The sequence below is a fragment of the Lactuca saligna genome, chromosome 4 (assembly GCF_052625555.1).
Source record: "Lactuca saligna cultivar CGN05327 chromosome 4, ASM5262555v1, whole genome shotgun sequence".
Taxonomy (NCBI): domain Eukaryota; kingdom Viridiplantae; phylum Streptophyta; class Magnoliopsida; order Asterales; family Asteraceae; genus Lactuca; species Lactuca saligna.
In genome coordinates, this window is record NC_136420.1 from 64,065,740 (window position 1) to 64,091,923 (window position 26,184).

Below are 26,184 nucleotides of genomic sequence, written 5' to 3' on the forward strand. Positions count from 1 at the left end.
TTTTCTGTGTGTCTAAACACACAATCATGTGCAACGGAAACAAACAATATGTAATTTACCATCCCTCTCTGGCACGTATCAAAATATTATCCGCTTTGGGATCCCGACACAAAAACTTTCAAGGGGGTCACCCATCTCTGGATTGCTCTCGCTCGGACACGCTTAACTGCAAAGTTCTTATGGGATTTGTTGCCCTCACAACTTTAAAACGCGTTATGACAAGGAATGTATCCACACCCCTTATAAGGAAATGTTTCGTTTTCCTTCCATGCCGATGTGGGATTAGGTGCAACCCACCTTCACCCCCCATTATAGGGTTTGAAGTCCCTGTCGAACACATCAACCCGTGACCTAGCTCTGAGACAATCTCTGGATTGCTCTCGCCCGGGCACGCTTAACTGCAAAGTTCTTATTGTATTTGCTGCTCTCACAACTTTAAAACGTGTTGTGAGAAGGAAGGTATCCACACCCCTTGTAAGAAAATGTTTCTTTCTCCTTCCAAGCCGATGTAGGATTAGGTGCAACCCAATTGTAACACTTCGTTTGAAATTAAATAAAATGAGTTGATAAATAGTAAATTCTAAACTCCCGAGATGTATAATATATTTTATTGTAGCTCTAAATCCATAATATTTTAGCAAGGTGTTGGTTTCGAGGAGTTAAAAGTCATAACTTTTAAATATTTGGGGGTTAAGTGTAATTTTCAAATTGGTATGTAAAGAATTTAAGAGGTCAGGGGGTGTTTGGTAAAATATTGGACTTAAATCGAATAGATTTTTGGATGCTAGGGGCTAATTGGTAATTTTGGGACTTATTATGAAAGGATTTTTAGAGACAGGGGCTAAAGGGTAAATTCCAGATTTAAATTGAAAAGGATCTTGGAAAGAGGGACTAATATTGGAATAATGGACAAATGTTTGGGATGAGACATAGGATTAACCCCCGTAACCCTTACCCCCTTGTTGCTTTGTCACAACCGTAAACCTAAGGGACATGTTTCAACCGCCGTCGTCGGGAAGTCCAGCCGCCACCCTTGTGCCCTCGTACTCCATCCATCGCTACCTCCTTGTCGCATGGCCGTCGAACACCACCACTGTCGCTCCTGTCGCCGACGAAGTCAAAGGTGAAGCGGTAACCGTCGTGAGCTGCCAAGAAAACCGCCAAGGGCCAAGGAACGCGTTGTGGGCGTCGATGCGTGAGTCACAAGCAACCAGAAGCTCTCGGTAAGTAAAGCTTCTCCTCTCCTTTGTCTTTCCGGTGCTTGTAACATGGGGAAACACCCCTGTTGTTGCTGTCGGCGGCGTTTCTGCCGCCTTGCAAGTGGTTGAGTGCTTATATGTTCGCAAGTATGAGCTGTTTTCTGAAGTGGCGGTGTAGGATGTGCATTATGAATCTGGAAAACCCATCGCCACCACTATGAGGTTGTGGTTGCCACTTACTGCCGTTTCCTACCACCTCTTTGTTGCCACCAGACATCATGGGCCCAATTTGGAAAATTAGGCCATATTTGGGCCTTGTTTCATTGATTGGTTTTTGGCCTTTCATAGTGTGTGTTTGGATCTTGGTTTTAGACCAAGTTAGGTTATGTATTGGAACCCAATTATTAATTGGGTGTTGTTTTGATATGGACAGTTCGGGAATTTGTCATCCAGCAGCTAGGGTTTTATCCGCGGGACTTCAGCAGTGTGAAGTGAGTCTCCTCACCATACCAATGGGTCAAAAGCACCAAGACATGCCCATTATATGATATGTGGTACACTAGTTGATATAATGTTATGTGGCATGTTAGTTGGTTATGTGCTAAGAGGTATGCTAGTTGTATATGTGTTATACTTGTATGGAAGACCATGGGAGAGCCCATGATACTTGGATGTAAGACCATATGGAGATCCCATGCTTTCCTATTAAAGACCATGGTGGGAGCCCATTGCGCTTAGATGTAAGACCATGTGGGGGAGCCCATGGCTTTCCTATTAAAGGCCATGGGGGGAGCTCGTGCCACTTAGGTGTACAACCATGTGGGAAGCCATGGTATCCTGGAGTAAGACCCTGGCGGGAGTCCACGACATCCTTATATGTTTATATGCATAGCTTATGTGATTGATATGGGTTATGTAGCTGTTATAGTTAATATGGATTATGTGGTTATGTGGATTGTGTGGGGTATGCTCTGGGGAACTCATTAAGCTTCGTGCTTATAGTTTTCTTTCTGGTTTCAGGTATCATCAGTTTGGAAAGAAAAGGTCCGACTTGATCGCAACACACACACACACACACCGTGTTTTCTGCATTATGTGATTTTGGGACGTAACTCTGATAACTTTTTTAACTAAGCAATGTTTTTGGAATGCTTGGATTTAGAAAAATAACTCTGTTTTTACTATAATAAAAATGAAAATTTTTACCCCTGATTTTTAGGTTGTTACAAGTTGGCATCAGAGCCTTGGTTTGATTTTTATCAATGATTTTTTATTAAAATAAATAAATAAAAATCACATAAAAAGTGTCTCATGCCTAAAAGCAAAAACCGAGATAGAGAAAGAATATGATGCATGACTAAACTCACAAACCTACTACAACATCTTATATATTGAACAAACATGCTCATCCACTCTAAAACAAAATATACAAATAACAAAAACACTGGAAAGTATAGATAGACAGATTACATAAATAAACATAAAATATAGTGATAACGGAAATGGAGAGAAAGTAATTGCCGGTAGATTCCAGAAAACAAAACAAGGGATGATGAATTAATTGCAAATAACCAAACAAATTAAATGACTTAGAAATTTGACTTGAGATGAGGGAGACCAATTATGAAATTGTTAAAAAAATAGAAACATAGATTAGTTATGCAAAAAGATAGATGCCATGACCATGACTACTTAATTAATAATCATGGAGTGGAATATCAACCATGATTTTCTTTGAACTAATGATGGAACATAGATAACAAACACGTACCATACAGCAGAATTCAAAAAGTTAAATCCTGATCTGATAGAGTAATAACAAACATACCACGTATGAAATATTTTATTCCATTGGATTTTATATACCACTGCCCGCAATATGAAGAACAAATTTGTTAAAAAAAAAGTTAACAATGCTCATCCAGACTCAATCACCAACAAGGAATGTAATCACAAGCAATAAATAATAATATGAAAACCCACTTATGAGGAATTAATAAAAAAAAATTCAAATCAATTACCCGAAAGTAAATAATAATGCAAGTAACCGAACAAAGAAAATAAATAATTTCATCGAACCCTAGCTACTAATAGTGAAATTATAGGCACACAATTAGACAAAAACAAGAAAAGAAAAATACAGACATGCAGTAAGAAGTCAACATGTTGATTCATAAAGTTGATGATGAACTTATCTTAACACAAATTATGCACTCGTATTTGTGTACTCGATATAATATACCTTACATTACACCAATGATGAAACTCAAGCGGTCAGCTAACAGGAATTTTCTTTTTTCTTTTTTATTTAATTTATTTTATTGAAATATTTTAATTAACTTAACGTATGACTACACTATTATTGTAAGGTTTACGTGTTTTCAGTTGAACTAATTTATTTTTTCTAATATTAAAAAATTTTCTTCTTTAAATTTAAGACTATTATTCCTACTTATTCTCCTACTCAATAGATTAAAACAAGTGTAAAAATTAAGAAAAAGTTTGAAAATTTAATGCAATTTTGTAATGTAAAATATCTTAATAGGTAAAAAAATTGAAAATAAGATTCAATTTTTAAAGTATCATGACTTAATATGAAAAAATTCAAAGAAAAATGCAACTTTCAAAGTATGATGACTTAATATGAAAAAATTGGAAGAAAAATACAATATTCAAAAACATGATGTCTTCATATGGAAAACTTTGAAAGTTTAATGCAATTTTGTAATCTATAATGTCTTAATAGGTAAAAAAAAAATTGAAAATTTTGATAATAAGAAGCAATTTTTAAAGTATGATGACGTAATATGAAAAAATTACAAGAAAAATGAAAATTTCAATATATGCTGACTTAATATGAAAAAATTGGAAGAAAAGTGCAATTTTCAAAACATGATGTCTTAATATCGAAAGCTTTGAAAGTTTAATACAATTTCGTAATCTATAATGCCTTAGTAGGTATAAAAAATTAAAACTTTTGAAAGTAAGATGCAAATTTTAAAATATTGATAGGTAAAATTTTTGAAAGTTTAATACAACTTTATAATGTATAATGTCTTAATAGATAAAAAAAATTAAAAATTTAAAAATAAGATGCAATTTTTACAAGTATAATAACTTAATATGAAAAAACTAAAAGAAAAATGCAATTTTAAAAGTTTGATGACTTAATATGAAAAAACTGAAAGAAAAATGAAAATTTCAAAACATGATGTCTTAATATGAAAAGTTTGAAAGTTTAATACAATTTTGTAATGGATAATGTCTTAATAGGGAAAAAAAATTGAAAGTTTTGAAAATAAGACGCAAATTTTAAAGTATGATGAATTAATATGAAAAAATTGAAAGAAAAATGCAAATTAAAAATTATAATGACTTAATTGGAAAAAATTAGAAGAAAAATGCAATTTTAAAAACATGATGTCTTAATATGAAAAAGTTTGAAAGTTTAATACAACTTTGTAATGTATAATGTATTAATAAGTAAAAAAAATTGAAAATGTTTGAAAATAAGATGCAAATTTTAAATTATGATGACTTAATATGAAAAAATTGTAAGAAAATGCACTTTTCAAAATATGATGATTTAATATGAAAACATTGGAAGAAAAATGCAATTTTCAAAACCTGATGTCTTAATATGAAAAAGTTTGAAAGTTTAAGACAATTTTATAATGTATGTCTTAATAGGTAAAAAATTTGAAAATTTTAAAAATAAAACGCAAATTTTAAACTATGATGACTTAATATGAAAAAATTGAAAGAAAATCCAAATTTCAAAATATGATGACTTACTATGAAAAAATTGGAAGAAAAATGCAATTTTCAAAATCTGATTTCTTAATGTGAAAAAGTTTGAAAGTTTAATGCAATTTTGTAATCTATAATGTCTTAATAGGTAAAAAAATTGAAATTTTTGAAAATAATTTGCAATTTTAAAGTATGATAACTTAATATGAAAAAATTGAAAGAAAAATACAATTTTCAAAAAATGATGACTTAATACGAAAAAAATGGAAGAAAAATGCAATTTCAAAACATGATGACTTAATGTGAAAAAAGTTTGAAAGTTTAATCATATTTTTTAATGGATGATCATAATAGGTAAAAGAATTTGAAAATTTTGAAAATAAGAAGCAATTCTTAAATTATGATGAGTTAACATGAAAAAATTAATGTAAAATGCAATTTTTAAAGTATGATTATTTAATATGAAAAAAATTGGGAGAAAAATGAAATTTTAGAAAATTTATAGGTAAAAAAGTTTGAAAGTTTAATACAATTTTGTAATGTATTATGTGGTAATGGGTAAAAAAAATTTAAAAATTTTAAAAATAAGATGCAAATTTTAAAGTATATTTAACCAAATATGAAAAAATTCAAAGAAAAATACAATTTTAAAAGTATGATGACTTGATATGAAAAAATTGGAAGAAAAATGAAATTTTCAAAACATGATATCTTAATCTGAAAAGTTTGAAAATTTAATACAATTTTGTAATGGAAAATGTCTTAATGGGGAAAAAAAATGAAAAATTTGAAAATAAGATGCAATTTTTAATGCATGATGAATTAATATGAAAAAATTGAAAGAAAAATGCAATTTTCAAAGTATGATTACTTAATATCAAAAAATTGAAAGAAAAATGCAATTTTCAAAACATGATGTCTTAATATGAAATAGTTTGAAATTTTAATACAAAATTGTGATATATAATTTCTTAATTGGTAAAAAAATTGAAAAAAAAAATCTTAAAATAAGATGGAATTTTTAAATTACGATGACTTAATATGAAAAAATTGAAAGAAAATGCAATTTTAAAAGTATGATGACTTAATATGAAAAAATTGGAAGAAAAATGCAATTTTCAAAACATGATGTCTGAATATGAAAATATTTGAAAGTTTAATGCAAATTTTTAATGTATATAATCTTAATAGGTAAAAAAATTGAAAATTTTGAAAATAAGATTTAATTTGCAAAGTATGATGCCTCAATATGAAAAAATTGGAAGACAAATGCAATTTCCAAAACATGATGTCTGAATATGAAAATGTTTGAAAGTTTAATGCAATTTAGTAATATAAAAAAAAATTAAAATTTTGAAAATAGGATGCAATTTTTTAAAGTATGTGACTTAATATGAAAAAACTTAAAGAAAAATGCAATTTTCAAAGTATAATGACTTAATAGAAAACAAATCGGAAGAAAAATGCAATTTTCAAAACATGATATCTTAATACGAAAGAGTTTGAGAGTTTAATAAGACTTTTTATTGTATAACGTCTTAATCGGCAAAAAAAATGAAAATTTGAAAATATGATGCAACTTTTAAAGTATGATGACTTAATATGAAAAAATTGAAAGTAAAAATGAAAATTTCAAAATATGATGACTTAATATAAAAAAGTTGGAAAGGTTAATGCAAACTTGTACTGTATAATGCCATAATAGGTAAAACAAATTGAAAATTTTGAAAATAAGATCCAACTTTTAAAGTTCGATAAATTAATATGAAAAAGTTTGAAAGTTGAATGTATTTTTGTAATGTATAATGTCTTAGATGGTATTAGAAATTTAATTTTTTTGAAAATAACATGCAATTTTAAAATATGATACTTAATATGAAAAAATTGAAAGAAAAATGCAATTTTCAAAGTATGATGACTAAATATGAAAAATTTCAAAGAATAATGTAATTTTCAAAACATGATGTTTTAATATGAAAAAGTTTGAAAGTTTAATACAGTTTTGAAATGTATAATGTCATAATAGATAAAAAAAAAAATTTAAAAATGTAAAAATAAGATGCAATTTTTAAAGTATGAGGACTTATTTTAAAAAAATCCAAAGAAAAATGCAATTTTCCAAGTATAGTGACTTAATTGGAAAACATTTATAAGAAAAATGAAAAACATATATGAAAAAGTTTATAGTTTAATACAATTTTGTAGCGTATAATGTCTTAATAGGTTAAAAAATTGAAAATTTTGAAAATATGATGCAAATTTTAAAGTTTGATGACTTAATATGAAAAAATTCAAAGAAAAATGCAACTTTCCAAGTATAATGACTTAATAGGAAAAATTTGAAGAAAAATACAATTTTCAAAACCTGATTTCTTAATATGAAAAAGTTTGAAAGTTTAATACAATTTTGTAAGGTATAATGTGTTAATAGGTAAAAATATGGAAAATTTTGAAAATAAAATGCAATTTTTAAAGTCTGATTAATTTATATGGAAAAAGTTGAAAGAAAAACTCAATTTCCAAAATATGATGACTTAATATGAAAAAATTAGAAAAAAATGCAATTTTCATAACATGATATCTTAATATGAAAAAGTTTGAAAGTTTAATACAATTTTGTAATGTATAATATATTAATAGGTAACATTAATTGAAATTTTTTAATATGAAAAAGTTTGAAAGTTTAATACAATTTTGTAATGTATAATATATTAATAGGTAAAATTAATTGAAATTTTTTAAAATAAGATGGAATTTTTAAAGTATGATGACTTAATGTGAAAAAAGTTTGGAAGTTTAATGCAATTTATAATGTATGATGATTTAATGTGAAAAAACATAAAGAAAATGCAGTTTTCAAAGTTTGATGACTTACTATAAAAAAATTAGAAGAAAAATGCAATTTTAAGCACAAGATGTTTTAATGTGAAAAAGTTTGAAAGTTTGATGTAAATTTATAATGTATAATGTCTTAATAGGTAAAACAAATTGAAATTTGGAAAATAAGACGCAATTTTTAATGTATGATGACTTAATATGAAAAAATAGAAAGAAAATGCAACTTCTAAAGTATGATTTAATATGAAAAAATTGGAAGAAAAATGCAATTTTCAAAACATGATGACTTAATGTGTGAAAAAGTTTGAAAGTGTAATACAAATTTGTAATGTATAATGTCTTAATAGGTAAAAAAATTGAAAATTTTGAACATATGATGCAATTTTTAATAAATGATGACTTAATTTGAAAAAATAGAAAGAAAAATGCAATTTTAAAAGTATGATCACTTAATATTAAAATTTTTTGAAGAAAAATGAAATGTTTCAAAATATGATGACTTAATCTAAAAAAGTTTGAATGGTTAATGCAAATTTGTAATGAAAAATGTCATAATAGATAAACAAATTGAAAATTTTGAAAATAAGATGCAACATTTAAAGTATGATGACTTAAAATGTAAAAATTGGAAGAAAAATGCCATTTTCAAAACATGATGTCTTAATGTGAAAAAGTTTGAAAGGTTAATGCAAATTTGTAATGTATAATGTCTTAATAGGTAAAACAAATTGAAAATTTTGAAAATAAGATGCAATATTTAATATATGATGACTTAATATGAAAAAATAGAAAGGAAATGCAATTTTCAAAGTATGATGACATAATATGAAATTTTTTGAAGAAATATGCAATTTTCTAAATAAGATGACTTAATGTGAAAAAAGTTTGGATGTTTAATGCAGATTTGTAATGTATAATGTCTTAATAGGATAAACAAATTGAACATTTTGAAAATAAGAAGCTGTTTTCAAATGATGATGAATTAATATGAAAAAATTGGAAGTAAAATGTAATTTTCAAAACATGATGACTTATTGTGAAAAAAAAAATTGGAACTTTAATGCAAATTTGTAATGTGTCTTAATAGATGAAACAAATTGAAACTTTTAAATATAATATGCAATTTTTAAATGTATGACTTAATATGAAAAAATAGAAAGAAAATGCAATTTTCAAAATAAGATGACATACTATGAAAAAATTGGAAGTAAAATGCAATTTTCAAAACATGATGACTTAATGTGAAAAATGTTTGGATGTTTAATGCAAATTTGTAATGTATAATGTCTTAAAAGGTAAAACAAATTGAAAATTTTAAAAATAAGATGCAAATTTTAAAGTATGATGACTTAATATGAAAAAATTGGAAGAAAAATACAAATTTCAAAATATGATGACTTAATGTGAAAAAAGTTTGTAAGTTTAATGCAAATTTGTAATGTATAATGTCTTAATAGGGAAAACAAATTGAAAATTTTAAAAATAAGATGCAATATTTAATATATGATGACTTAATATGAATAAATAGAAAGAAAATTCAATTTTCAAAGTATGATGACTTCATATGAAAAAATTGAAAGAAAAATGCAATTTTCAAAACATGATATCTTAATGTGAAAAGGTTTCAAAGGTAAATGCAAATTTGCATTGTCTTAATAGATAAAACTAATTGAAAATTTTGAAAATAAGATGTAATTTTTAATATATGATGACTTAATCTGAAAAAATCTAAAGAAAATGCAATTTTCAAAGTATGATGACTTAATATGAATTTTTTTGAAGAAATGTGTAATTTTCTAAACGGGATGACTTAATGTAAAAAAAGTTTGGAAATTTAATGCAAATTTGTAATGTATAATGTCTTAATAGGTAAAAAAATTGAAAATTTTAAAAATAAGATGCAATTTTTAATGTATGACGACTTAATATGAAAAAATATAAAGAAAATGCAATTTTCAAAATATGATGACTTTAATAAGAAAAAATTGGATGTAAAATGCAATTTTCAAAACATAATGACTTAATGTGAAAAACGTTTGGAAGTTTACTTCAAATTTGTAGTGTATAATGTCTTAATTAGTAAAACAAATTGAAATTATAAAAATAAGATGCAAGTTTTAAAAGTATGATGACTTAATATAAAAAAATTGGAATAAATATGCAATTTTTAAAACATGATTACTTAATGTGAAAAAACTTTGAAAGTTTAATGCAAATTTGTAATGTATAATTTCTTAATATGTACAAAAATTGAAAAAATTTAAAAATAAGATGCAAGTTTTAAAGTATGATGACTTACTATGAAAAAATTGGAAGAAAAATGCAATTTTCAAAACCTAATGTCTTAATGTGAAAAAGTTTGAAAGGTTAATGCAAATTTGTAATGTATAACGTCTTAATAGGTAAAACTAATTGAAAATTTTGAAAATAAGATGCAATTTTTAATATATGATGACTTAATCTGAAAAAATAGAAAGAAAATGCATTTTTCAAAGTATGATGGCTTAGTATGAAAAAATTTGAAGAAATATGCAATTTTCTAAACTGGATGACTTAATGTGAAAAAAGTTTGGAATTTTAATGCAAATATGTAATGTATAATGTCTTAATATGTAAAAAAATTGAAAATTTTAAAAATAAGATGCAATTTATAAAGTATGATGCCTTAATATTAAAAAATTGGAAGAAAAATGCAATTTTCAAAAGATGATAACCTAATGTGAAAAAAGTTTGGAAGTTTAATGCAAATTTGTAATGTATAATGTCTTAATAGGTAAAACAAATTGAAAATAAGATGCAATTTTTAATATATGAAGACTTAATATAAAAAAATAGAAAGAAAATGCAAATTTCAAAGTATGATGACTTAATATGAAAAAATTGGAAGTAAAATGCAATTTTCAAAACATGATGACTTATTGTGAAATAAGTTTGGAAGTTTAATGTGAATTTGCAATATATAATGTCTTAATAGGTAAAACAAATTGAAAAGTTTGAAAATAAGATGCAATTTTTAAAGTATGATGACTTAATATGAAAAAATAGAAAGAAAATGCAATTTTCAAAGTATAATGACTTAATATAAAAAAATTGGAAGAAAAATGCAATATTCAAAACATGATGTCTTAATATGAAGAAGTTTGTAAGGCTAATGTAAATTTGTAATGTATAATGTCTTAATAGTTAAAACAAATTGAAAATTTAAAAATAAGATACAATTTTTAAAGTATGATGACTTAATATGAAAAAATAGGAAGAAAAATGCAATTTTCAAAACATGATGACTTAATCTGAAAAATGTATGGAAGTTTAATGTAAATTTATAATGTATAATGTCTTAATAGGGAAAACAAATTGAAAATTTTAAAAATAAGATGCAATTTTTAATGTATAATGACTTAATATGAATAAATATAAAGAAAACGCAAATTTCAAAGTATGATGACTTAATTTGAAAAAATTGGAAGAAAAATGCAATTTTCAAACATGATGTCTTAATGTGAAAAAGTTTGAAACGTAAATGCAAATTTGTAATGTATAATGTCTTAATAGGTAAAACTAATTGAAAATTTTGAAAATAAGATGCAATTTTTAAGAAATGATGATTTAATCTGAAAAAATAGAAAGAAAAATGCAATTTTCAAAGTATGATGATTTAATAAGAAAAAATTAGAAGTAAAATGCAATTTTAAAAACATAATGACTTAATGTGAAATTTTTTTTGGAAGTTTAATGCAAATTTGTAATGTATAATGTCTTAATAGGTAAAACAAATTGATAATTTTAAAAATAAGATGCAGTTTTTAATGAATGATGACTTAATATGAAAAAATAGAAAGAAAATGCAATTTTCAAAGTATGATGACTTAATAAGAAAAAAATGGAAGTAAAATGCAATTTTCATAACATAATGACTTAATGTGAAAAAAAAGTTTGGAAGTTTAATGTAAATTTGTAATGTATAATGTTTTAACAGGTAAAAATAATTTGAAAATTTTGAAAATAAGATGCAATTTTTAATATATGATGACTTGGTACAAAAAAATAGAAAGAAAATGCAATTCTCAAAGTATGATGACTTAATATGAAAAAATTGGAAGAAAACTGCAATTTTTAAAACATGATAACTTAATGTGAAAAAAGTTTAGAAGTTTAATGCAAATTCGTAATGTATGATGTCTCAATAGACATAAAATTTGAAAATTTGAAAATAAGATACAATATTTAAAGTATGATGACTTAATATGAAAAAAAAATGAAAATTTTCAGAAATAATGAATTAATAGAAAAATTGGAAGAAAAATGCAATTATCAAAACATGATGTCTTAAATGACAAAATTCGAAAGTTTAATGCAATTTCTTAATTCGAAAGTTTAATGCAATTCCAAATTCGAAAGAAAATGCATTTTTCAAAGTATGATGACTTAATAAGAAAAAATTGGAAGTAAAATGCAATTTTCATAACATAATGATTTAATGTGAAAAAAGTTTGGAAGCTTAACGCAAATTTGTAATGTATAATGTCTTAATAGGTAAAAACAATTTGAAAATTTTGAAAATAAGATGCAATTTTTAATATATGATGACTTAGTATAAAAAATAGAGAGAAAATGCAATTTTCAAAGTATAATGACTTAATATGAAAAAATTGGAAGAAAACTGCAATTTTCAAAACATGATAACTTAATGTGAAAAAAGTTTAGAAGCTTATTGCAAATTCGTAATGTATGATGTCTCAATAGACAAAAAATTTGAAAATAAGATACAATATTCAATGTATGATGACTTAATATGAAAAAAATGTAATTTTTCAATTATAAGGATTCAATAGAAAAAATAGGAAGCAAAAATGCAATTTTATGTCTTAATATGAAAAAGATTGAAAGTTTAATGCAATTTTGTAATGTATAATGTCTTAATAGATAATAAAAATTGAAAATTTTGAAAATAAGATGCAATATTTAAAGTATAATGCATTAATATGAAAAAAATGTAATTTTTCAGAAATAATGACAAGATAGTAAAAAATTGGAAGAAAAATGCAATTATCAAAACATGTTGTCTTAATATAAAAATTTTGAAAGTTAAATGCAATTTTCTAATGTATGATGTTTTAATAGATAATAAAAATTGAAAATTTTGAAAATAAGATGCAATATTCAAAGTATGATGGCTTAATATGAAAAAAAATTAATTTTTCAAATATAATAATTTAATAGGAAAAAATTGGAAGAAAAATGCAATTTTATGTCTTAATATGAAAAAGATTGAAATTTTAATGCAATTTTGTAACGTATGATGTCTTAAGAGATAAAAAAATTGAAAATTTTGAAAATAAGATGCAATATTCTAAGTATGATGTTTTAATATGAAAAAAATGTAACTTTTTCAGAAATAATGACTTAATAGGAAAAAATTGAAAGAAAAATGCAATTATCAAAACATGATGTCTCAATATGAAAAAATTTGAATGTTTAATGCAATTTTGTAATATATGATGTCTTAATAGATAAAAAATTGAAAATTTTGAAAATAAGATGCAATATTCAAAGTATGATGACTTAATATGAAAAAAATGTAATTTTTCAGAATTAATGACTTAATATGAAAAAAAATGATAGAAAAATGCAATTATCAAAACATGATGTCTTAGTATGAAAAAATTTGAAAGTTTAATGCAAATTTGTAATGTATGATGTCTTAATAGATAATAAAAATTGAAAATTTTGGAAATAAGATGCAACATTCAAAGTATGATAACTTAATATGAAAAAATAATTTTTCAAGTATAAGGATTCAATAGGAAAAAATAGGAAGAAAAATGCAATTTTATGTCTTAATATGAAAAAGATTGAAAGTTTAATATCATTTTGTAATGTATGATGTCTTAATAGATAAAAAAATTGAAAATTTTGAAAATAAGATGCAATATTCAAAATATGATGACTTCATATCAATAAAATATGATAATTTTTGAAGAAAAATGCAATTTTCTAAACATGATGTCTTAATGTGAAAACGTTTGAAAGTTTGATGCAAATTTATAATATATAATGTCTTAATAGGTAAAACAATTGAAAATTTTGAAAATAAGATGTAATTTTTAAAGTATGATGACTTAATTTGAAAAAAATGAATGAAAAGTTCAATTTCCAAGCATTGTAATGTATAATGTCATAATAGTTAAAAAAAAAAAACTTATGAACATAAGATGTAATTTTTAAAGTATGATGAGTTAATATAAAAAAAATTTAAAGAAAAGTGTAATTTTCCAAGTATAATGACTTAAAAGGAAATTTTTTGAAAACTTAACGCAATTTTGGAATGTATAATGTCTTAATAGACAAAAAAATAAAACTTTTCAAAATATGATTTAATTTTAAAAGTGTGATGAATTAAATATGAAAAAATTGAAAGAAAAATGCAATTTTAAAAATACAACGACTTAATATAAAAAAATTCAAAGAAAAATGCAATTTTCAAAACATGATGTCTTAATATGAAATGTTTTGAAAGTTTAATGCAAATTTGTAATGTATGATGTCTTAATAGATAATAAAAACTGAAAATTTTGGAACTAAGATACAACATTTAAAGTATGATGACTTAATATGAAAAAATGTAATTTTTCAAGTACAAGGATTCAATAGGAAAAAATAAGAAGAAAAAAATGCAATTTTATGTCTTAATATGAAAAAGATTGAAAGTTTAATGCAATTTTATAATGTATGATGTATTAATTGATAAAAAAATTGAAAATTTTGAAAATAAGATGCAATGTCCAAAGTATGATGACTTAATATGAAAAAATGTAATTTTTCAGAAATAATGACTTAATAGGAAAAAATGGGAAGAAAAATGCAATTATCAAAATTTGATGTTTTAATATGAAAAATTTTGAAAGTTTAATGCAATTTCTTAATGTATGATGTCTCAATAGACAAAAAAATTGAAAATTTGAAAATAAGATACAATATTCAAAATATGATGACTTAATATGAAAAAATGTAATTTTTCAGAAATAATGACTTAATAGGTAAAATTTAGAAGAAAAATGCAATTATCAAAACATGATGTCTTAATATGAAATTTTTTGAAAGTTTAATGCAATTTTGTAATGTATAATGTCTTAATAGGTAAAACAAATTGAAAATTTTGAAAATAAGATATAAATTTTAAAGTATGATGACCTAATTTGAAAAAATTGAATGAAAAGTTCGATTTCCAAGCATTGTAATGTATAATGTCATAATAGTTGAAAAAAAAAAACTTATGAACATAAGATGTAATTTTTAAAGTATGATGAGTTAATATAAAAAAAATTGAAAAAAAGTGTAATTTTCCAAGTATAATGACTTAAAAGGAAAAATTTTGAAAACTTAACGCAATTTGTAATGTATAATGTCTTAATATGTAAAAAAATGAAACTTTTCAAAATATGATTTAATTTTAAAAGTGTGATGAATTAATATGAAAATATTGAAAGAAAAATGCAATTCTCAAAGTACGACGACTTAACATGAAAAAACTGGAAGAAAAATGCAAATTTCAAAACATGATGTCTTAATATGAAATTTTTTGAAAGTTTAATGAAATTTTGTAATGTATAATGTGTTAATAGGTAAAACAAATTGAAAATTTTGAAAATAAGATGTAATTTTTAAATGACTTAATATTAAAAATTAAAAGAAAAATGCAATTTTCCTAGTATAATAACTTAATTAATAGGAAAAAGTTTGAAAAGTTAATGCAATTTTGTAATGCATTGTTTCTTAATGGGTAAAAAAATTGAAAATTCTGAAAATAAGATACGACTTTTAAGTCATTATTTCTGAAATAATGACTTAATAGGAAAAAATGGGAACAAAAATGCAATTATCAAAACTTGATTTTTTAATATGAAAAAGTTTGAAAGATTAATGCAATTTCTTAATGTATGATGTCTCAATAGACAAAAAAATTGAAAATTTGAAAATAAGATACAATATTCAAAATATGATGACTTAATATGAAAAAAAATGTAATTTTTCAGAAATAATAACTTAACAGGAAAAAATTGGAAGAAAAATGCAATTATCAAAACATGATGTCTTAATATGAAATTTTTTGAAAGTTTAATGCAATTTTGTAATCTATGATGTCTTAATACATAAAAAAATTGAGAATTTTGAAAATAAGATACCATATTCAAAGTATGATGACTTAATATGAAAAAAATGATAGAAAAATGCAATTATCAAAACATGATGTCTTAATATGAAATTTTTTTGAAAGTTTAATGCAAATTTGTAATATGATGTCTTAATAGATAATAAAAATTGAAAATTTTAGAAATAAGATGCAATATTCAAAGTATGATGACTTAATATGAAAAAAATGTTATTTTTCAAGTATAAGGATTCAATAGGAAAAAATAGGAAGAAAAATGCAGTTTTATGTCTTAAAGTTTAATGCAATTTCTTAATGTATGATGTCTCAATAGACAAAAAAATTGACAATTTGAAAATAAGATACAATATTCGAAGTATGATGACTTAATATGAAAAAAAATGTAATTTTTCAGAAATAATGACTTAATAGGAAAAAATTGGAAGAAAAATGCAATTATCAAAACATGATGTGTTAATATGAAAAAATTTGAAAGTTTAATGCAAGTTTGTAATGTATGATGTCTTAATAGATAAAAAAATTGAAAATTTTGAAAATAAGATGCAATATTCAAAGTATGATGACTTAATATGAAAAAAATGTAATTTTTCAGAATTAAATGCTTAATATGAAAAAAATGATAGAAAAACTCAATTATCAAAACATGATGTCTTAATATGAAAAAATTTGAAAGTTTAATGTAAATTTGTATTGTATGATGTCTTAATAGATAATAAAAATTGAAAATTTTGGAAATAAGATACAATATTCAAAGTATGATGACTTAATATTAAAAAAATGTAATTTTTCAATATAAGGATTCAATAGGAATAAAGATGCAATTTTATGTCTTAATATGAAAAAGATTGAAAGTTCAATGCAATTTTGTAATGTATGCTGTCTTAATAGATAAAAAAAATTGAAATTTTGAAAATAAGATGCAATATTCAAAGTATGAAGACTTTGATATCAATAAAATATGATAAAATTTGAAGAAAAATGCAATTTTCTAAACATGATGTGTTAATGTGAAAAAGTTTGAAAGTTTGATGCAAATTTGTAATGTATAATGTCTTAATAGGTAAAACAAATTGAAAATTCTGAAAATAAGATATAAATTTTAAAGTATGATGACCTAATTTGAAAAAATTGAATGAAAAGTTCGATTTCCAAGCATTGTAATGTATAATGTCATAATAGTTAAAAAAAAACTTATGAACATAAGATGTAATTTTTAAAGTATGATGAGTGAATATAAAAAAATTGAAAGAAAAGTGTAATTTTCCAAGTAAAATGACTTAAAAGGAAAATTTTTGAAAACTTAGCGCAATTTTGTAATGTATAATGTTTTAATAGGTAAAAAAAATGACACTTTTCAAAATATGATTTAATTTTAAAAGTGTGATGAATTAATATGAAAATATTGAAAGAAAAATACAATTCTCAAAGTACAACGACTTAACATGAAAAAACTGGAAGAAAAATGCAAATTTCAAAACATGATGTCTTAATGTGAAATTTTTTGAAAGTTTAATGGAATTTTGTAATGTATAATGTGTTAATAGGTAAAACAAATTGAAAATTTTGAAAATAAGATGTAATTTTTAAATGACTTAATATTAAAAATTAAAAGAAAAATGCAATTTTCCTAGTATAATAACTTAATTAATAGGAAAAAGTTTGAAAAGTTAATGCAATTTTGTAATGCATTATTTCTTAATGGGTAAAAAAATTGAAAATTCTGAAAATAAGATACAGCTTTTAATGTATGATGACTTAATATGAAAAAATTGAAAAAAAGATGCAATTTTTAAAGTTTGATGACTTAATATGAAAAAACTGGAAGAAAAATACTATCTTCAAAACATGATGTCTTAATATGAAAAAGTTTGTAGGTTTAATGCAATTTTGTAATGTATGATGTCTTAATAGAAAAAATACAAAAGTAAAATGAAAATTTCAAAGCATGATGTCTAAATATTAAAGAGAATGAAAGTATAATGTATTTTCAAAGTATGGTGTTTTAATAGGTAAAAACTGAAAGTAAAATCCATTTTTCAAAGTATGATGCCTTATTTGATAAAATATTGAAAGTAAAATGCAATTTTGTAATGCATGATGTCTAAATAGGCAAAAAAAGTTTTAGAGTATGGACCAATTTTCAAAATTTTAATGTCTTATTAGGAAAAAGAGATTTAAAATAAAATGTCTTGATATGATAAAACTTGCATGACATTTATGATAAATAATCATGAAGGAAAGAAGATTTACCTCATACCCAACAAAAGTGAGTCCATCGTTTTGTTCCTCTTCTTTCTATATGTTGTTTGGAGTTTCCTTTATTTAGTTAATATCACAAAGCACCTGTACAAGTTTATGTCAAGAAGTTTTATTTTAGAATACAATAATACCATATGATTATCTCTAAAAGAAATGGAAAAATGAAGTAATAAATAGATAAGACAAGTTATTTGCATTATTAACATTGAAAAACATGAAAATATAGACTACAAGGATCAAAACAAATCAAGGATAGGTTGCCCTCGTAATTGTTAATCTTCATAGGTTAGATTTTTATAGGAATTAAAATGTGTTAATATCAGTTGCATATGTCATGTAGATAGTGACTATTAAGTTGGTTTTTTATATAAACTACTTAAGTGAGAAGCAATGTCATATAAATAGTGATGATTAAGCAAATCATGTATCAGTAGCACATCATTGGTAGACTTACTCTTACTAGAAATTATAAAATATAGGACAACTAAATTTGAAAATAATAGAATACAGAAAGTGAACAAAAGAGCACAAATAACTCACTAATTTGTTAGAATTATCCACTCCAACTATTTTATATAAAAGTCGATCAATTAACAAAATTATGGATATTGGAGATCATGAATGAAAAACTCATCTAATAACCCCTATTATGAAAACCCCCCAAATTACTCTTCATGTCCAGAGCCCACCCAAAATTAATGTGTGATGAAAAATCCTCAAACGAATCACAATATAAAAAGGGAGATGGAATCAACAAAACAAATTTAAAACCCAACCGAACGACTATATTGTTTCAAAGTAAAGCAGATTTGACTAGTAACTGTTATGACAGAAGTATACAATCAACAAGATTAACAGAAATAAAACAAACGAAATTGAAATATATGTATGAAATATACAAGAATCAGTTTGCAGAAAACATACTTGATGGTTTATGCTTACAACAGAAACACAAAAACGAAATTATGTAGATTGAGGCCTGCAAATTGCAGTGTCCTAAGACAGAAATTTCCCTGGTGGGGATCTGTCTAGAGGATACAACAATCAATCAAGAACTTCTCTTGATTCTGACGAAATTCCTATGTTCCCTTCATCTTTGGAAGAACGAATTTTAAAGAGAATTTTGTGGTGTGAATGATGATATCTTCAACCAGGTATTTATAGGTATTAGTTATGACAGTTGGAAACTGTCAAAACCGAAAATAACTGTTAAAAACCTGTCATTCAGTAATTACGAATTTAATAATAAAAAAATAAAAATTAATTTCGTAATTAAAAATTATCTAATTAATCAGGAAGGCCCAAGGCCCATCTTTTGACCATTAAATATTCTCTTGATATTAGCCCATTTTCAATCCAATTAGGCTAATCCAACACCACAACCCAAGCCCAATATGCTTAACCCATTACTTGACCCATTTAGTTAAATGAGTAGGACTAGACATATAAGGTGGGAAAAGGTTTTCTCTTCCACCAATGTGGGATAAGTCCCACATTGTAATTTTGTAGTCAAAGTTCCAACAGTAACAACTTGAATGTTTTCAAAGCAAAAGGAAAATTGATGAAAATCGAACCTTGTAACCCAACATGAATTTCGTTTTCCCAATTTTTCTAGGGTTCTTAATTTGGGTAAAGGATAGAGCGTCGGCCTTAAATAGATTTTGAGAAAGGAGAATTTGGCGGTGTCTGTGAATCATTAAACAAATATGTCGTTATCAGTAGGGAGAAACTAAGTGGAGGCGTTAGTTGATCAAAAGAAGAAAACGAAAAGAGAACAGAAACAAGAACAGGGAAGAAGAAACTTACCGGAGATAATCGTCGTCATTGAAAAGAATGAATGAGAAGAAAGGTAGGCGATAATCGTCGCATTGTCAACTGAGGAGAAGAAAAGTTGAATATATATACGCTTCGTGGGGATTGGGGAGTAGCGTTTAAATTACGTAGTTTCCATTTTTCTTTTTTTACCGTTGCACGAGTCTCATTTATTTTAGATTCCTTAATTAAACATTGTAATATAACATGCTTTTACGTTCGATTCATTAATTCTTTTTAATTAAATAATGCAATTGGAAATTAAATTTTTACTGTAAAAATAATGCAAAATTACTGCATTTGTTTTTTAAAAATAAAATCTATAATCTATAATATATATTTTGTTAATGTAATTATCTAATTACCGGAGTAATGAAATTAAAGTTCCAAGTCCATATTAAGGCAATCTAAGATATAAAAGTTGTTTGGTAAGTGCATTTTAAAAGCTATTTTTGGATTTGGATACAAGTAAAAAATGAACTTTTTGAAAAAGTCAGGAAAACCTGATTTTTTGTGACTTTTCCAAAAAGAACTTTTGCCTCCTAAAAAGCTAAGCCAAACACCCCCATAGTATTAGATAGCATTGCTCGTGAGTAAAGGTGACAATGGATTCAGTTTGATCATTTTCGATTTTTTTATAAAATTATTTGAAATTGGGTTTTATTAAATTGTTTGTAATTAGGTTGATATGTTTATTTACTTTTTTTTTTCTCAATCTAACTTATTTAATCAACGGGTTGAACTGAATTGATCCATTTAAATTTTAAAAAAAAACATAAAACTCTAATAATCTTTAAACAAAAGCACATACAACTTACAAACTCTAATCAACGTTCAAGTTTGAAAATAATACAATCGTAATATAAACACAATTCAAGTGTTACAGAACATTATTAATGTTTAATTTCTAGTAATAACTCATATTTTTTTTTTTTGAGAAAATCATTGCAGGTCCAAAATACCTAATTGCTAAAATTTTAAAAATAGTGAGTCGTAACTAAGTGGGGGCCAAGAGTAAGATGAAAGAGAATGTAACATCCATAAAAATCAAGCTAAATTTAAACTTTTTAAAACATTTCCAAATCCAATAATTATTACAAAACTTGTTTTCAAAATAGTATAGTGTAAGACTATCCCAAATAACAAAATCATAAAATGTGAGGAGCTGTACGATCACGCATACGCCTTCCCGCGATCATCTAATGTACCTGAAACCAAAACTGAAATTGTAAGCTCGAAGCTTAGTGAGTTCTCCCAAAATATCGATACATAACAAATAGCATACATAATAACAACATGTAATGGGTCCACAACTCTACAGACTGGATTACCCCTGAGCCCACAGTATGAGTCTGGCTTGCCCTACAAGCCCACAGCTCATCTCTAGCTTGCTCCCTTAGTCCTTGGACTGTAACGAAATGACTAGCCCTCAGCGCGAGTCTAGTATGATCTCCTGGCCCCCAACTCGCATATGGAATGCTTAGGAGTCCTCGGTATGAGTCTGACATGCTCTCCTTGGCTCTCAGCTCATATCCGACATACTCCAGGGTTTGTTGGTCACCGCAGAGCATTGCAACCTCAACCTTACACACATAGCATGTCGACATATAATACTAACAATGCATATAGATAATCAGGCTATATCACAGGTAGTCCTACCGATCTACCAAACTATTACATCAACTAGCATGCATAACCACTCTCAAGCTATCATAACAACTAGCATGTTGTACTAACTCATACCCGATATGTCAACAACTACTAGGATATCAAATCCAATGGGCCGGACTTGGTGCCTTAGACCCCTTAGTATGGTGAGGAGAACTCACCTCATAATTGTCGAACTGAAGTGATAAGCTCAAACTCTCGAATCACTACCACGAACTCCTCCACCTATATTTACCATCAAACCGCTTCCATAAATTTCTAATTTACTAAAATACCCCCAGAAGTCAAACTGGTCAACCTTTGGTCAAAGTCAAAGTTAACGGTCAAGGTCAACAGTCCATGTTAACCCAACTCGTCAAGTGCAGCTTACTAACTCGTCGAGTCCTTCCAGAACTCGAGAAATCCTGAAAACCCCAATTGACTCGCCGAGTTTCCAACCAACTCGTTGAGTCCATGCGTGTCCAGATGTTGGGGAAAACCCTAACTGACTCATCGAGTCCTCTTAATAACTCGTTGAGTTCATGAAAAAACTAACTACGATCAATATTCATCGGATGCGTCGAGTCGTCTATGCGACTCGTCGAGTTCATGCGGTCTAATTCTTATCCAGACGTTTTCAAGCCACCCTAAAGCTCTATATTGGATATCTGACCTCCTAGGGCATGGTTTTCACGTAAAGTTGCAAACTTTACGTTCATGCATGGACCTAAATACTAAAATCAAGCAAATGGAAAGGTTAACTCAAATGGAAAGGCCCAAGCTTGCCAAATCTCATAACTTTATAGCTATAGGGACCAAGGGGAGTCCAGATCTGAAGTTACAACTTCAGATCTTGCCCCAATACTCGAAATGACTCCCAAATGGATAAGCCAATGTATCGACTTGACACCTTCAAAATGATGCCAAGATGAAGTAGAGTTAGATCCATAAGCTCCTCTCTGCTCCAAGCTTCTTATACTTCACACCTCCTTCACAAAATGCACCAAAATCACTCTTTAAACATCACAAACACTCAAGAACAAGGTAATATCGATTAGGGTTTCTCTCAGCCGTCAAGGGGGTGGTAAAGGACTAAAGGAAAGGACTTAAGCTCCTTTAAATAGGGTGCAAACCCTAAAAATTAGGGTTTCATCCCCCAGCTCCTACTCGTTGAGTTCGGGTCCTCCGACTCGTCAAGTAGATCCAATAATCCATGCGGCTAACCCGCCTTTACACGATGAGTTAGGGGAAACCAAATCGTCGAGTAGATCCATAAATATGTCATAAAATGCTTAAAACTTGTACGTGGGAGTCGGGGTGTTACAATTCTCAGCCACTTGAACTATACTTCGTCCTTGAAGTCTGCTGCGGCAAACAAATCTGGATAGTGCTCTCGCATCTCTACCTTCGGCTCCCATGTCCACTCGGATTCCCTCTGGTGCTCCCTTTGAACCTTTACCAACGATACCTCCTTGTTTCGTAGAACCTTTATCTTCCTCTCTAAAACTGTCGCTGGCCTCTCCACGTAACTCAGGCACTCATCACCCTTTATATCGTCTAATGATACCACTGCCTCCTCTACTATGCACTTTCGCAACTGCGACACATGGAAAGTGATGTGGACCTGACTAAGCTCCTTCGGGAGATCTAGCATGTATGCTACCTTGCCAACCCTGACAATGATCCTGAACGGTCCGATGTATCGGGGACCCAACTTCCCCCTTTTCCTGAAGCGAATCACACCCTTCCAAGGTGAGACCTTCACGAGTACCATGTCACCAACCTGAAATTCCGACTCAGATCGGTGTCGATTGGCATAACTCTTATGCCGACTCTGTGCGGTTTGCAACCGCTGTTTGATCTGCTAAATCATCTCGGTAGTCTGCAGAACTATCTCGATCCGACCCATCACCCTGTGACCGACCTCGCCCTAACAAACCAGGGTGTGATATCTCCGTCCATACAACAACTCAAATGGTGGGGCACCAATGTTAGAAGGAAAGCTATTGTTGTAAGAGAACTCTGCAACCAGTATGTAGGAGTCCCAGATCCCACCAAAGTCAATGACACAGGCTCTCAGTATATCCTCGAGAGTCTGTATGGTCTGCTCCCTCTGGCCATCTATATGTGGATGATAGTTTGTACTGAAGTGCAACTGTGTGCCCAATTCCACGTGGAACTTCTGCCAGAAACAGGAGGTGAACCGAACATCACGTTCTGAGACAATAGAGACCGGAAACCTGTGGCTAGCAACGATCTCGCGGATATACAAGTCGGCCAGCTTCTCGGCTGATGAACTCTCCCGAATCGTAAAAAAGTGGGCGCTCTTGGTCAATTGATCCACGATGACCCAAATAACACCAAAGCCCTTCACCTTTCTCGACATCTTGGTAATAAAATCCATCCTAATCTGTTCCCACTTCCACATGGGAACCTCTAGAGGCTGCAGCTTGCCATGTGGCCTATGGTGCTCGACCTTGACCATCCGGCAGCAGGTTCGTGGTTGGCTTTGGTGGCTGAATGTCTCCATATCGGCGAGTAGTGAGGTCACGGGTGATGGCTCAACATCTTTAGTGGCAACACTGTGGTGGTATACGGTGGTTGACGACCTCAACGGAGTTGGTGGTGCAGCGTTAGAGGTCGAGTGGTGGGAGTGGCGGCTGGAGGTTTCACATGGTGGCTGAAGATGTTCCTTTAGGTTTAGGGTTCGATAACCAACGAAGCTTAGGATATATACACGGTCCCCAAAATCAATTTCCATAATGCCAAGAATAGCCCCTCTCCATACAAATCTTTTCAAAACATATCTCATATTTACCCAATACACCTTTATTCTTGTAATTCTTTTCATAATCAATCCAATAGTTACTAGACAACCCCTCCTCTACAATTATTTTCAAAAAAGGTCCATAAGTTGCCATTTAGTCCCCGCCTTCAATATCACTTACAAATTAAGTCCGGATTTTACACTTTTAACCCACAATATCTGAAATCACGACAATTAGCTCCTCGAACCAAACACCTTGTTATATAATTATGGATTTCAGGGCCATAATTCACATTAATTTTATCTATTTATTTATTTCCTAAACGAGATGTTATAGTCAGTGAAACCATTGAGTTTAGGAGATGACTCAGTGAGTTAAACAAGATTAGGACTCAGAATCTGAAGAACTAGACGAGTTCAATGAAGGACTCAACGAGTTAGGGTTGATATGTCCCGATATTATGACAGGAAAAACTCAACGAGTCTGGGAAAGGACTCGACGAGTTGACTTAGTTGACTACGAGGCTGAGTAGTGCATGAACTCGCCAAGTTGAGGTTGACTGAGAGTTGACTTTGACTTTGACCTGGATGTTGACTTTAACCAAGGGTAAAATAGTCAAGGATTATCAGAGTTTGATTAAGTGTATTATGTATTTGTTAGACGGGGAGTTGCCAGAGCAGTAGTTAGAGATTCTTCACTCGAGTTTCAGCAGTCAGCCTTACGAGGTGAGTTTCCCTTCAGGAACGGGTCTAAGACACCAAGTCCGGCCCGTAGTATGATATGTTAGTAGTCGAGTATGGGTGGGGACCGTATCTCACAGTTTAGTTCGATTATGGATATATGCTTAACTGATAGAACTAGTTATACATGTTATCTGTGTGATACCTTTATGTTTGTTTAGTAGCTAAGTGTGGGTGGGGCCCGTATCTCATAACAGTTGAGTATGGACGGGGCTCGTATCTCAAAGTAGTTGGGCGTGACTCATATTTCCTAGTTAGCGGAGTGTGGGCGCACTACTACAAAATGACTCTAATGCAACCGTTTGGATGCAACCTTTTAACAATAGTTGCATTTGATTATAAAAAAGATCCTGCCCAACAAAAAGGTTGCATTAAAAGAATTACTGCAACTTTTTTTTATAAAAGTTGCAATTTGTATTCAAAAGTGAAAGTTTTTAAAAAAAGTTGCAAATTATATTTAACATTGTAACTTTTTTTTAAAAGGTTGCAAATTTTATTCAAAATTGTAACTTTTATTACAAATGTTGCATTGTTAAAACATGAATGCAACTTTTAGTGTAAAGGTCCATGTTTTATAATTTTGCAATATAAATTATAAAATAAAATAAACAAAATTTAATTAAAACATTACTATATATAATTTAAATATAATATCCAAGATATTAATTATTATTATCAAATAAACTTCAATTTTTCTTTAAATATATTTTTCGTACATTATTTTCATAAAATTTCATTTATATATGTTACCTAATTTTATTTTCCCTCTCAATAAATAACATTTTATTTCAATTCCCGCTATTTTTATTTATTTATTTATTTATTTATTTCCCTCTAACTAAATTAGATAGTTTCTAATGGTTGACTTTTCAACCAAAACCCTGGTATATGCAATTACGTCTTATCTTTCAACCGACGTTCATACTCCTCTCAACCCTAACTCGTGAATCAGGAAATCACTGCCATTGAAGGTAGCAGGCTCACAGTGTCATTCATTGGCA

At 27.7% G+C, this 26,184-nt stretch overlaps 1 long non-coding RNA gene across 2 annotated transcripts; it reads right to left on the reverse strand.

Annotated features, from left to right (window-relative positions):
• Positions 1–19,077: 19,077 nt before the first annotated feature.
• LOC145038569 (uncharacterized) lies at positions 19,078–20,157 on the reverse strand. 2 transcript variants are annotated; one of them, XR_013679440.1, is made up of 3 exons: positions 20,023–20,157; positions 19,791–19,902; positions 19,078–19,403 (listed from the first exon to the last, which is right to left on the reverse strand). It is a non-coding gene; the product is annotated as an uncharacterized LOC145038569 (long non-coding RNA). The 2 variants fall into 2 exon arrangements; XR_013679439.1 differs by having other exon boundaries at positions 19,078–19,433.
• Between the last annotated feature and the right edge of the window lie 6,027 nt (positions 20,158–26,184).